The 12,718-nt window shown below is 43.9% G+C and overlaps 1 protein-coding gene across 2 annotated transcripts in view; it reads left to right on the plus strand.

The window, feature by feature from the left end:
- Positions 1-920: 920 nt before the first annotated feature.
- The window catches only part of LOC146683853 (rab3 GTPase-activating protein catalytic subunit-like), a 30,814-nt gene continuing 19,016 nt past the window's right edge, over positions 921-12,718 (plus strand). For both annotated transcript variants that reach the window (XM_085446944.1, XM_085446943.1), the window contains exon 1: positions 921-1,034. The gene's annotated coding sequence lies outside the window, so the exon portion shown is untranslated. The remainder of the gene's footprint in view (positions 1,035-12,718) is intronic.

Raw genomic sequence — 12,718 nt, forward strand, 5'->3', positions numbered from 1 at the left:
GTGTTTTCAAAATTGTGTTTTTCACATACACATCAAAACTTCACACAGACAAACACGCACACACAAAACAACAAAATATGTCAAATTACATATTTTGTTGACTATTTTGTTGACTATGCACCCCTACCCATAATAAATGGGTAGGGGTGCATAGTCAGTAAAAGTCACCAAGGCTCTGCAGAGCTCCAAACCTGCTCTGCCACAGACAGAAGCATCAAAAATGTGCGCTGGGAGCTTCATGGCATGGATTTCTACAGCCAAGCAAATCTATATGTGTGTGGCCAAGAACCTTAGTCCATGTAGGGCATCTTAGCACAGTTTACTTGTGTCAGCTAGTGGGAGGGCAGAGAGGGCAGCCTTTACATTGTTTTATTGTAGAGTGACAGGAACTGCCTATGAGCTTCTAATCAAGCAGAAGTGTTGACGGAAAATCTATCAAAGGAAATACATTGATGAAAATCAAAGAAGAGAAATATTTATGTGATGTTCCATTTTCCTGAGAGCTGATTGGCTGTGATGACTCCTTCAAGTACTACATGCTACTTTGTCCTGCTAGTTAAGCCTGCTGTCTGTTCTCAGGCCTCCTCCTGTTTCACTGCCATATATCCACCACCAGAGGGCTCCACTGACCTGCCTGCTGACATCAGAGCACACCCCTGTGTCATGTGACCTGGCAGGAGTAGCAAAGCTGGACTCAGACCTGGCCAGGCAAGTTCAAAGGCAGCTGTGGTAGAGAGAGTATATGGGCTCAAATTGTGGTCATAAATATTTTGTACTTGTAAATCAGGATTTGTGTGTGTATGGGATCAGAACGATGCCACCTTGAAATGAAACCGAAAAAAATATTGAAACTGAAATAAATGTACAGCGCGGCTGCAGTCACGGACAAACTTGCATGTGTCTGTTCGGGAATGGCAGATGCTGAGAGGTCCAGCGTTTACATTACCGGCTATTTCAAAGTGACAGCCTGAGGTGTTCTTCAGTAAATTGGACTACCAGACAGGAGGACCTGAGGCCCCACCGTATTATTTTCGGTAAGTTAAATGTGTGTGTAAGCTAATCCGTAACTTAGGTCCTTAGGTGAGCACTCGGCTGTCGGGGAAACTTGTTTTGTAAAGTTCGTTTAGCTAACCCGTGCAGGTGAATGAATTTACCCTGACTAAAGAAATCAAGAGAAACGCACCGGGCTGCTCAGTGACTAACCACGCTTACTGTACTTTCTTTATGAGCAACAGGCTGGACTCTGCTTCTGCTCCTGTGCAGAGCTGATTATTAAATATGTGCAAACAGCAGCATGTTTTCTGTCGCTTTCCACATGTGGAACGACATTAACGCCAACTTTTAAAAACCTGCCACTTCAGTAACCCCTCATTAGTCAATAGCTACGGATTAAATAGCAAAGCCCGATACTTATGTACTGAAACCAACTACTTCCGCTTGGCAGCTTAAGTTAAAATGTTAATTTTTTCCTCTGATTATTTTTTTAGCACTGACTCTGTATATTTTTTGTTTGTTGCAAATATTCAGGTTAAAAAACTGTCCGAATTATATTTAATGAGGTATGTTCACAAAGTCACATGTGCAGTACTCTGTATAGCTTGCATCCTTTAGGACAAATAATTTGAAGCATTAATATTTCTTGTTCAATACTGAGCTGATAACACCTCCGTATTGTCATGGCCCTGGGTCATGTGACCCAGTATTCTGAGTTTCTTGGTGTTTTGTTATTCTTTTTAGTCTAGTTTCATTTCGGTTTATCTAGTTCAGGGGTGCCCAATCCCGGTCCTCGAGAGCTACCGTCCTGCAGCTTTTAGATGCATCCCTACTCCAACACAGCTGAATCAAATGGTTTGATTACCTCTTCAGCATGCCATCGTGTTTGGCAAAGGCCTGATAACAAGCCATTCATTTGATTCAGCTGTGTTGGAGTAGGGATGCATCTAAAAGCTGCAGGACGGTAGCTCTCGAGGACCGGGATTGGGCACCCCTGATCTAGTTACATTCTGCCATGTTTCATGTCCAAGTTTTCTTTGTTTGTCAAGTTCATGTCACGTCTAATCTCCATGTTTTCTGTTTTACTTTGAAAGTCTGTATTCAATGTCAGTGTATTCAGTTTCATTTCTCCTGTCCTGTCGTTAGGTTCATGTGTGTCAGCTGTGCTCCCATGTGTGGCCACTTCCCCTGATCATCCCTCATGTGTATTTAGTCTCTGTGTTTCATACAGTCTGTGTCGCGTCGTCTGTGTACTTCCCCCCGGTCAAGTTAAGTGTTTTTCAGGATTCTGTGCAGTTCATGTTTGCCATTTGGTTTATGTTGTTTTTCATGCAGCCGCACGATGAGGTTCCGTGCAGGTCATGTTCATGTCTCTTTCGTCACGCCACTTGGTTCACAGTTTCCATGCATCTGCACAGCATTCTGTTCACAGTGATCATAGTTATGCCTTTCAGTCAGGTTAGTGTTTTTCCAGTTTAGGTTTTTGGTTAGTTGCAGTCTCAGTCCCTGTTATGTTTTGTCTACTCCCTTCTGCATCAGCCCAAATAAAGGCTCGCTTTCAGTTTAAGTTTTCCTTAAAGTGTCCTTAAGTGTCCTTCCCAGCGCTCATGAGACTGCTTTGCTGCACTGTGGTATGAGGTGCTAACCTGTTGACAGTGTTAATTTTAAAATGTATTCCACCAAAGATAATAGAAGTAACATATTCTGAATACTTTACAACTACATGAATATCCTATTGCTGTGTGATTTATTACTATTACCGAAGGTTACTCTCCATACCAACACCAACTAGATGTTTAAATCTTAATATAAATGAGTAACAGTAGGTGCACATTAGATAAGGCTGCACTTTTTGCAGTGATCTCGTAAATAAAACAGGTCCGCGGCTCCGAACCGTAGTAAAGGGACCTCTGGCTAATACGTTGGGGTCTTTTTTTTTTTTTTTTCCTGGATCACCTGTTGAGAAAGAAAAAAGAAAACAAGCAGAAGAAGACTAGAGCAATAAAATAAACAACACCATGATGATCTATGGGAATATAACAGTAAATACTAAATGTTAAACATTATTGTGCAGCACGTAAGATCGACAGCGCACAGTGTGCTTTAAGGTAGGAGCCAAAAAGGAGCAGAGCAGCGGCGTTAAGGACGTCCTCGCCGTACCTGGGTCCATCAGGTCCTCCAGACGCGTGAGCAGTTTGGTGAGTTTCACCATTTGCTCCAGGAGCTGCGCCTGGATGACGGCAGATTCCAGCAATACCACCGTCTTTCACTCGCCCAGTTTGAGGACCTGCTGTCCCGCGTTGGTCCCAGCATTGCCCGCCTTGACACCAACTACAGACGCTCAATCCCACCTGCAGAGCGCCTGTCCATCTCCCTGAGGTTAGTAAAAGTGTTTAATACGGTAGTCCTTTATTGATACCTGTGCTAACATGGATGTGCTATGCTATCAATGAATGCTGTCGGTGTTTACTGATAGCAAGCTGTGGTACGGAGACGACTGTTTATAATATTTCTAGTGATACTCGGGTCTCATCAAGTCCCGATTTACAGTGGGGCAAAAAAGTATTTAGTCAGCCACCGATTGTGCAAGTTCCCCCACTTAAAATGATGACAGAGGTCAGTAATTTGCACCAGAGGTACACTTCAACTGTGAGAGACAGAATGTGAAAAAAAAAATCCATGAATCCACATGGTAGGATTTGTAAAGAATGTATTCGTAAATCAGGGTGGAAAATAAGTATTTGGTCACCTCAAACATGGAAAATCTCTGGCTCTCACAGACCTGTAACGTCTTCTGTAAGACGCTTTTCTGTCCCCCACTCGTTACCTGTATGAATGGCACCTGTTTGAACTCATCATCTGTATAAAAGACACCTGTCCACAGCCTCAAACACTCAGACTCCAAACTCCGCCATGGCCAAGACCAAAGAGCTTTCGAAGGACACCAGGAAAAGTATTGTAGACCTGCACCAGACTGGGAAGAGTGAATCTACAATAGGCAAGCAGCTTGGTGTGAAAAAAATCAACTGTGGGAGCAATCATCAGAAAATGGAAGACATACAAGACCACTGATAATCTCCCTCGATCTGGGGCTCCACGCAAGATCTCATCCCGTGGGGTCAAAATGATCATGAGAACGGTGAGCAAAGATCCCAGAACCACACGGGGGGACCTGGTGAATGACCTGCAGAGAGCTGGGACCAAAGTAACAAAGGTCACCATCAGTAACACACTACAACGGCAGGGAATCAAATCCCGCAGTGCCAGACGTGTTCCGCTGCTGAAGCCAGTGCATGTCCAGGCCCGTCTGAAGTTTGCCAGAGAGCACATGGATGATACAGCAGAGGATTGGGAGAATGTCATGTGGTCAGATGAAACCAAAGTAGAACTTTTTGGTATAAACTCAACTCGTCGTGTTTGGAGGACGAAGAATACTGAGTTGCATCCCAAGAACACCATACCTACTGTGAAGCATGGGGGTGGAAACATCATGCTATGGGGCTGTTTTTCTGCCAAGGGGACAGGACGACTGATCCGTGTTAAGGACAGAATGAATGGGGCCATGTATCGTGAGATTTTGAGCCAAAACCTCCTTCCATCAGTGAGAACTTTGAAGATGAAACGAGGCTGGGTCTTCCAACATGACAATGATCCAAAACACACCGCCCGGGCAACAAAGGAGTGGCTCCGTAAGAAGCATTTGAAAGTCCTGGAGTGGCCTAGCCAGTCTCCAGACCTCAACCCCATAGAAAATCTGTGGCGGGAGTTGAAAGTCCGTGTTGCTCGGCGACAGCCCCAAAACATCACTGCTCTCGAGAAGATCTGCATGGAGGAATGGGCCAAAATACCAGCTACTGTGTGTGCAAACCTGGTAAAGACCTATAGTAAACGTTTGACCTCTGTTATTGCCAACAAAGGTTATGTTACAAAGTATTGAGTTGTATTTTTGTTATTGACCAAATACTTATTTTCCACCCTAATTTACGAATAAATTCTTTACAAATCCTACCATGTGGATTCATGGATTTTTTTTTCACATTCTGTCTCTCACAGTTGAAGTGTACCTCTGGTGCAAATTACTGACCTCTGTCATCATTTTAGGTGGGGGAACTTGCACAATCGGTGGCTGACTAAATACTTTTTTGCCCCACTGTAATTCGATTTATGCCGTTATCAGTGTTTGAATGATAGCATGGCTGTGGTGTCATATCAATGTATGCTCTCGCTGTTTGCTGATATCAAACTGTGGTATGAGGACCACTGTGGGTTAATCTTTGTAGTGATACTCACTCCTTTCTTTTTATTTAGACCTGGTTTAATTCTGGGATAGTTGAATATTTGTATATAATCCCAGCAGACTGTTTTAGATTATATCTAATATATATCATGTAATTATCCTTGTAATTACAAAAGGTTTTATGTAAGATTTATGTTTTGTAATTTAAATCTGACATCACAAAAGTATTTTGGAATTTGAATAATGTATTTTGTAACTGCAGCATTTTGTCCAGGTTCCTTGCCACCGAGGACTCCTTCAGGACCATCGCATTCAGTTTTCGAGTTGGCATGTCCTTGGTGAGCCAGATCACCCCCCAGGTAGCGACGTCCATCCGGGACTGTCTAGTGGACGACTTCATGGCTGTGCCTTCAACTGAAGACTGGCGGTGCATTGCAGAGGGATTCCAGGAGCGCTGGAACTTCCCTCTCTCCCTCACAGTAGAGGTTGTATCTGCGCTCCATGGAGCTCCGTCCTGAAATTGCGGAGAAGTGTGTGAAGGCAACGTGTGTTCTCCACAATTTTCTGTGCTGTTTGGACAAGAGAGGGGCACCTGCTGTGAGGGGTGTGGCACCTGCTGTGAGGGGTGTGGCACCTGCTGTGAGGGGTGTGGCACCTGCTGTGAGGGGTGTGGCACCTGCTGTGAGGGGTGTGGCACCTGCTGTGAGGGGTGTGGCACCTACTGTGGTGGAGCCGTTGCAAGGCCTGGGTCGTGTAGCAGCAAACAACTCCTCCAGAGAGGCTGTCCTGGTGGGGGAGAAGTTCATGGCCCACTTCTCGGCGGAGGGAGCCGTGTCTTGGCAACCAAAGGAGTAGCCTGTTTGAAGTCTGAGTGACTTCCCCACAACGGCTCTTTTGAGAGCCACCCACAAACCTCTAAAGAGTGTTCCTGTCTTTTTTAATTTTTCTTAATAAATGGAGCTCTACTCCAAAATAAACTAACCTCTCTTTACTCTCTTAAAGACATATTTACATATAATTGTTACACAAAGTTTTGGCTGTCTCACCTTGTTTTGGTACAATCTGCCAGGTGTAACAATTTTTAATCATGTTTTTGCTGGAGAAGTGCAAGGTTTTAGTCAACACCATCAGACACAAAGAAATGTAAAAATATATATTTTAAATTAAGTTGTTTCAGCTATTTTGACTATTACCAGCTTCTCTGTTCTACTGTTTATGCACATATGTTTTCAAAGTAATTATACCACATTTAAAAGTAAGATTGTTTTGGCTTTTTATTATTAGAGTTAGGCAGCACGGTGGTTAGCACTGTTGCCGCACAGCAAGAAGGTCCTGAGTTCAATTCCAACATCAGGCTGGGGTCTTTCTGTGTGGAGTTTGCATGTTCTCCCCGTGTTTGCATGGGTTCCCTCCGGGTACTCCGGCTTCCTCCCACCGTCCAAAGACATGAAGCTTGTGGGGATAGGTTAATTGGATAATCCAAATTGCCACTAGGTGTGAATGTGCGAGTGAATGTGAGTGTGAATGGTTGTCTGTCCCTGTATGTTGGCCCTGCGACAGACTGGCGACCTGTCCAGGGTGTACCCCGCCTTTCGCCCTATGACAGCTGGGATAGGCTCCAGCGCCCCCCGCGACCCTGAAAAGGATAAGCGGAAGCGAATGGATGGATGGATGCATGGATTATTAGAGTTACAGTCATACATATTTTCAGAAGCTTGTATTTAATCTCCATAAGAAACGATCATATTTAGCAGCGTGAAAATTACATATTTATTTAGAAAATTACGTATTTTTATTGGAAGATCATGAGGGAGGAAAATATATGGTTCTTCAAAACAGAAAAATAAACAAAAAATCCATATTATGGAGTTGACAAGTGGTGACACATGAGTAGAAAACAGGATATTATTTCTTTCAAAATGACCATTAAACCTTAACAACCTTTGTAATATCACAAGACACATCATAACAATTCTGTTTTTGCACATGTCAAGTTCTACATCTTAATAGTTCACCAGCAAGTAGCTGCCTACTGCTCCTTGATTCCTAAAGTACTCTGTGGTTGTGTGTTTAGACGCTGCTGGACTTTCTCTCCTTTTGACTCTCTGTGCTTGTTTCCAAAACCTTCTCTTCTGCCTTTTTTTCTCTTCCTTTCAGATCACTGATGTTCTTTATTTTTCCCTCTTTCACTCTATTTCTCCATCTTTCCCTTTATGAGAAACTCAGGCTGGCTGTTAATTTTTTCTCTACTTATTTTTTGATCATCCCTGTTCCTTCTCTTTTGTTCCTCTACTGACAGCTTCCTCTTTGCTATTCTAGCCTGAAATGTACCATTTTGTAATTGCTATAATTTTTCTGAAGCATATGCATTTACACATATTAAGGATGAATATTCACAACACAAATATGTATTAAGCAACAGAAATGCTATCCGGTCTTTAAGTCTGATGTCATTAGCCGTTTCCAGGTCCAAACTCCGCTGCAGATCCCAAAGTCAAAGGAACTCTGCGGCATCACTGAGAGTTACAAACTGTCTAAATTCTTTCATCTTTAATAAAATGATCAGTGTGGCTGTTTTACCAGGTGTAACATCCAGGCATCCATGAAAACAGAATATATGAAATTTAACAGAGTTAGAAGTTAGCTCGCCGGTTTCCACCTTAACACCAGCTCTGCTATCACTTCCAACATAAATGAAGACAAAACTAAACAGCACTGGCGTTTGTAGGGTTACTGATGTTGGACTAGCTGGTGTATAATGATGTGCTACGTGATTGCTAGCAACACAGCTATGTTAGCGTAACATAAACACAGTGAAACTTTTTTCCACTTGATAAAAGTTAACGTGAGGGTTCCCGATGGTTAGGCTGACAGTGATCACTGACTGTTTTTAGGGGCTTGTTCAGATTAAATAGAACAAGATAAAAAAGAATAAAAACATGTTAAAACACAACAGCCTTAATAAACACAGAGTAGTTTGGACCCGAAAGCAGGGTTCATACATCATCACTTAAAAGACCAGCTCTCGGGGCAGAGATAGCTCAGTAGATAGTGTTTGCCCCATGATCGTTGGGCAGGGCTCTAGACTAACTTTTTGCCATGGGCGTACGCGTACCGGCACAAAAGTTAGGCGCACACAAGTTTTATAATAATTTATATAATATAATGTGTTTTTCTGGATACACTGTGCTTTTTCAGCATTCAAAGATTGATGACACCGTGTCAGAGCACTGGCTATGAATTTCAGAAGGATCAGGCCTTAACTTAACAGAAAAGTTAGCAATAGTTCTTTTCCTGTTACAGCTACATCCACTTCTGTCGTGCCCAGGCTGCTCACTAGGGCTGGGTATCATCACTGATTTCTATAATCCATTCGATTCCGGTTTTCAAAGTCCCGATTCGATTCAACTTAGCCTCAGACAGTCAGAAATATTATAATTCTGATCATTTATCAGTACTGACTTCATCAGAATTGTGAACATCACAGCAGATTCCTTTGTGTGAAAGTAACTGAGAATAAAACACAGAAAAACATGAAGGAGATTTTCCTGGTCTGGCTTTTTATAGCAGATAACCTTAAAAATATTCTACAATGTTCTGCATATAAAGTTTAAATTTCTTCAGTATTGAACAACAGAAAAAATAGGCTTTCTTGAAGAAAAAGACAGTAGCCGACAGCACTGTAAACAACGGTAGACTGGTGGGTAATAAGCGAATAAATAATACAGAAAACAGAGATTGGAGACGGGAAACTGTTCTTGAAGTACAGAGAGAGATAGAGAGAGAGCTAGTTGTGCATGGATGTGATTTTAATAGTCGTGGAAGCAAAACAGCAAAATTCAGCTCGGTGAATTTTGGTTGGAGAGAGACAAAACCTGCAGCTCAGAATCAGCGCAAAAAGACGTAAACACATCGCGGACCGGACGCATCAGATTCGCTAAGCTCCGACAGCGTGTCCGTCTACGGGCCGTCGGGTGAGAAAGCCGAGAAAGACAAAGTTAATTCTGATGGGTCGGGTCCGCTCTGTGTTTACGTCTTTGTGTGGAGTCCGTGTACCTGCTCTGATTTGCTGTTTGGTTGTTGTTGAACTGGTTTTGTGAGCTTTAATCTGAGAATCTGGCGTTTCTGGCAAAACAGTTATATTTAAAAGTCGATTCAGGATTTAATGAATTGATATCGCTTTATTCAAGCTACTCACCTCCCACTTCCACCTGCACTTTCAACTGGACCACGGCCAATCAGAGAGGTCCCGCCCCTTACTATCTCTGATTGGTTTAGTCCACGATAGGGACAAAATGTGTGTCTGTTGTTGACCACAGGGAAGGTTGCAGATTTTTTTTTTTTTTTTTTTGCTACCCGAACAGTTGGTCGCACAGGTGCAACCAAATATTTTTTTTTAGTCGCACCACTGAAAAATTTGGTCGCACTCTAGAGCCCTGTTGGGGGTTCAAATCCACCAAACAGCGGCTATCCTGAGATACCCTTGAGCAAGGTACCGTCTCTACACACTGCTCCCCGGGTCATGGATTGGTAGCTGCCCACTGCTTCACTGAGTAAATGGGTTAAATGCAGAGGACTAAGCATTTTCCTACAGGATTAATAAAGTATACATTAACTATGAGATTCAAGATCAGGCAAATTCCATAATATTCGACACATCTGTAAAGCAGAAATATCAGTAAAATGCACAGGAAGTAATATGACTGAAATAGTAATAAAAATAATATAATTAGTGAATAGGACACTTTTGTGACATTTGCCAAAATCATTAGAAAAAGGGTCAACACCGTCAGGCAAAAATCCTGATGGTGCTGACAAAATACCCTACTTTCTCTCATAGCACGTTTTTCTGACAGACGCCATCTTGTTGTTCATCAGTTGCTTATGGCCTCTACTGTGGTGTTGATGCACTATGGTTGTGACACAGAGTTTTATCAGAAAGGTATGCAATAAATGAAATAAAAATTAAAAAAACTCACCAGAGCAGTGACCTCATGGCATGTGTATCAAACAGGAAGTGGTAAAGGGGTCCTCACAGTGTAAGTTACCCACAATAATTCCTGATTTTTTTGTACTTTTTAAAAAATCTGATGGTGTTGACAGAAACTTTGGACATGTTTTGTCCCTTATCTCAAGAATCACTGATATATTCTCAAAATCTTTCATAAACTGCCTGCTTTTCAGGAATGAGGTGGTAATTCGATTTTGGAGCAGTTCTTGAGCCATAACCAATGATGAGCAGCTTTCCTCACTGTCACTGGTACGGTGCTGCACTGATGCCTTCCTGAGAGCCAATGCAAGCACAAAGAGTTAAGTCAGCAGTTTTTTGGTGAGCTTTCAATATTTCCTTTAACTAACGGGGAGTGAGGTCCTTTTATCTCAGGCATGTCAGGAATACTGAAACCTGGGCTGACTGACCTGACCACAGCCTCTATGACTTCAGCATCACTGTGTCCTTTACACAAGAGGCTGACTGGCCCACAGATCTTGACACCTCTCCTTACTGTCACTTCTTGAAGCCTGTTTGCTGCTGTAGGAAACACGTTTTATGGAGCTGTCAGCTGACTCGGCGATGTTCTGTTCACTCTTTGACACACCCTGCTAATTGCTTATATTAACATCTCTTGGCTGGTCTGAGAATGGGTTGGCGTTCCCCGGACAAGCTGGAGGAGGCTTCTCTGCTTGGGCTGCTGCTGTGTTACTGCTGCATTTCTGCTCATCAGACTCACCTAATGAGATGGCTGGAACTGTTTCTTTTTGGCGAGGTGTCTGATGTCAGCTGGCAGTGATGATGATGATGCCACTCGAAGCTGCTTTTTCAAGTTTGATTCAGTTAGTCTTGAGTGGAAGCGCCTCTTTGCAAGAGTCAGTTTTGAAAAGACCTGTTCAAAGTGGTACGTTGTCCCAAACAGAGATGCAAATTTCAGGGCATGTCTCGCCAGGATGGGAAAAGCCTCAGCATGAACGTACAGTTTGTGAAAGTCCAGCAGAGAGAGGCTGTTATACTTAGCTTTGAGCTCGTAGTTGTTTTGCAGCCCAATTATTTCCACTTGGAAAGTGTCTGGCACAGATGGTTGCACATTAAACGGCGTAGCAAACATCTCCAGTTCCTTTTGGATATTCTTCACATCTTGAAACCTGTCATCAAATGCCTGAATGAGTTTTGCACAACGACTGTTGTTGTGATTTGGCGCTACACAAATAAAATTGAATTGAATTTAGAATTGTCCCTATTGCCAGTCTTGGCAGCCGGGGGTCAGTCCGCCAGGGCCTCCGCTCCTGGCCGCCACCCGGCACACAATGCACCCAGCTCGCACTGGAACGTTTCGCAGCCGAGTGTGAAGCAGCGGGAATGAGGATCAGCACCTCCAAATCTGAGGCCATGGTTCTCAGCCGGAAAAGGGTGGAGTGCCCACTCCGGGTCGGGGATGAGTTCCTGCCCCAAGTGGAGGAGTTCAAGTATCTCGGGGTCTTGTTCGCGAGTGATGGGAGAAGGGAGCCGGAGATCGACAGACGGATTGGGGCTGCAGCTGCAGTAATGCGGACGCTGCACCGGTCCGTCGTGGTGAAGAGGGAGCTGAGTGTAAAAGCGAAGCTCTCCATTTACCGGTCGATCTACGTCCCTACCCTCACCTATGGCCACGAGCTGTGGGTAGTGACCGAAAGAACGAGATCGCGGATAGAAGCGGCAGAAATGAGCTTCCACCGAAGGGTGGCTGGCCTCTCCCTTAGAGATTGGAGCCTCCTGGGCGCCTCCTGGGTGAGGTGTTCCAGGCATGTCCCACCGGGAGGAGGCCCCGGGGCAGACCCAGGACACGCTGGAGAGATTATATCTCTCGGCTGGCCTGGGAACGCCTTGGTATTCCCCCGGATAAGCTGGAGGAGGTGGCTGGGGAGAGGGAGGTCTGGGCCTCTTTGCTTAGGCTGCTGCCCCCGCGACCCGGCCTCGGATAAAGCGGATGAAGATGGATGGATGAATTTAGAATTTGTTTGTTTTATTTTATTGTGAAAGAACTATAGAGGAAGCGACTACCTTTTCGCACATGCGTAGAAAAACATCCTAATTTCCTGAACCGATCAGGCAGCCAAAGGCAACAACATGGCTGCTGATAGCGATGTGAGTTTGTTTTGTAACATGTCAGTGGTCGTGTCCAAATTCATGGGCTGCATCCTCCTGAGGACCCGGCCTTCGCGGTCTATGTGGGCCGGGTCCTGAGAAGGTCGGGTAGGCCGGAAGTAAACGGCTGTTAAATTGGACGGTCTCGCCTTCGGATTAGCGTCACTGCTGTCTCGGTGGAGTTTAATAAACTCGGCCGTCTGCTCCTTGCTGTCTAAAATATAACAGGACACTGGAGTAAACTCTCGACCATCTCACACTTCTGTTTAATCAGTTTTCTGTTTGACGTTTATTCAGCTGTGTGAAAACCAAGGAGGAACCCACCTGGGGGATTAATAAAGTTTTATTTTATCTAATCTAATAACTTTAAT

Source organism: Copadichromis virginalis, linkage group LG22 (genome assembly GCF_057382275.1).
Source record: "Copadichromis virginalis isolate Kocher_CV1m ecotype Utaka linkage group LG22, C_Virginalis_male_GT1.1, whole genome shotgun sequence".
Lineage (NCBI taxonomy): Eukaryota > Metazoa > Chordata > Actinopteri > Cichliformes > Cichlidae > Copadichromis > Copadichromis virginalis.